General features: G+C 45.8%; 1 pseudogene; it reads left to right on the top strand.

Annotated features, from left to right (window-relative positions):
* Positions 1–1,127: 1,127 nt before the first annotated feature.
* LOC102123920 (peptidyl-prolyl cis-trans isomerase A pseudogene) lies at positions 1,128–1,900 on the top strand (annotated as a pseudogene).
* The last annotated feature ends 268 nt before the right edge of the window (positions 1,901–2,168 follow it).

The raw sequence follows: 2,168 nt of genomic DNA, 5'->3' as shown, positions 1-2,168 counted from the left end.
AGCAACCCTAGCTATATTTTGTGAGCACTCATTATTTGCCAGGTTATGAGTGCTGTCCATGTATTACGTTATGGAGTGGATATTATACTACCCTAATTTACACAAAAGAAACTGAGGCTGAGCAAAGTGCCGTGACTTAGCATCGGTCCCAGAGAAGATTCCAAACTAGGCAATATGACCTTTTAACCACTGCACTGTGAGCACGATGCATAAAGCCTGGCACATACCAACCTCTCAATAAATGGCAGCTATTAGGAAGAAACGAGGACAAGGTCATATGGCTTTTCTCTCCACCTGTCAAGAAGACAAATCAATACTCACTCTTTATTTGCCTGCAGGATATTTTTATTTGTTTTAAGTAATAACAATTAATAATAAAAGCTACTTTTGCTGAGTATTTACTATGTGTCACTGTTCTAAGCACTTCCCATGTAATAACTCATTTATTCTCCAAAACAAGCTAATGAGATAGGCACTATTGTTGTTGTTGTTGTTGTTGTTATTTTGAGACTGAGTTTCACTCTTGTTGCCCAGGCTGGAGGGCAATGTTGCAATCTCGGCTCACTGCAACCTCCGCCTCCCGGGTTCAAGTGATTCTCCTGCCTCAGCCTCCCAAGTAGCTGGGATTACAGGCGCCCACCACCACGCCCAGCTAATTATGGTACTTTTAGTAGAGACGGGATTTCACCATGTTGGCCAGGTTGGTCTCAAACTCCTGACCTCAGGTGATCCACCCTCCTCGGCCTCCCAAAGTCCTGAGATTATAGGCGTGAGCCACCACGACCAGCCGGCACTATTATTATTATTCAATTTTGCAGATGAGGCAACTATGGTACATGAAGGTCAAGCAGCTTGCCCAAGTCACACAACTGATGAGTGACAAAACCATGATCTGAACCTGGCAATCTGGCCCCAGAGCCCTCCCTGCCTGCCACCACCTATCCATCTGTGGTCATGGAGCTGAGTCCAGTGAGATTCCCACCAAGAACTACAACCTTTCCCTCGCCAATATCCTCAACTCTTTTGCATATAACATCCTGATTAGGTAACATCAGCATGGAAGAAGCCCAGTGCCCACCTTCTTCCTGCCGACACCTGCACTGCTGAACATTATTAAGAAAACACGTGCTTTGCAGACGCTGCCGCCGAGGAAAGTCATGTACTACTAGCCATGGTCAACCCTACCGTGTTCTTCGACATTGCCGTCGACAGCGAGCCCTTGGGCCGCGTCTCCTTCGAGCTGTTTGCAGACAAGGTTCCAAAGACAGCAAAAAATTTTCGTGCTCTGAGCACTGGAGAGAAAGGATTTGGTTATAAGGGTTCCTGCTTTCACAGAATTATTCCAGGGTTTATGTGTCAGGGTGGTGACTTCACACACCATAATGGCACTGGTGGCAAGTCCATCTATGGGGAGAAATTTGAAGATGAGAACTTCATCCTAGAGCATACAGGTCCTGGCATCTTGTCCATGGCAAATGCTGGACCCAACACAAATGGTTCCCAGTTTTTCATCTGCACTGCCAAGACTGAGTGGTTGGATGGCAAGCATGTGGTCTTTGGCAAAGTGAAAGAAGGCATGAATATTGTGGAGGCCATGGAGCGCTTTGGGTCCAGGAATGGCAAAACCAGCAAGAAGATCACCATTGCTGACTGTGGACAACTCGAATAAGTTTGACTTGTGTTTTATCTTAACCACCAGACCATTCCTTCTGTAGCTCAGGAGAGCACCCCTCTGCCCCATTTGCTCGCAGTATCCTAGAATCTTTGCTCTCGCTGCAGTTCCCTTTGGGTTCCATGTTTTCCTTGTTCTCTCCCATGCCTAGCTGGATTGCAGAGTTAAGTTTATGATTATGAAATAAAAACTAAGTAACAAAAAAAAAAAAAAAGAAAGAAAAGAAAACACGTGAGTCATCGTAAATTCGTTGGTCCTGGACTGCATTTGGGCCCCTGGTGATTTTCAGATTTCCAGTCTCCCCAGCAGCTCTCTCTGCTGTTTTATATTGAAGCCAGCCTCACCCGCTCTCTCCAACTCCAGCTCTCCCTTCATTCTCAGCTGATGAACTCCTCTGTCACTTCTCAGGGAAACTAGAAGCTAGCAGATGAGAGAACTCTCAACTCTACCCACAGCTTACAGGCTTACCTTGGTCTACACTATTATTTCCTGCATT

This window comes from Macaca fascicularis, chromosome 12, assembly GCF_037993035.2.
Source record: "Macaca fascicularis isolate 582-1 chromosome 12, T2T-MFA8v1.1".
NCBI classification, from domain to species: Eukaryota; Metazoa; Chordata; class Mammalia; order Primates; family Cercopithecidae; genus Macaca; species Macaca fascicularis.
Note: the sequence above shows the minus strand (reverse complement) of the source record. Positions and strands in the feature narration are given on the sequence as shown.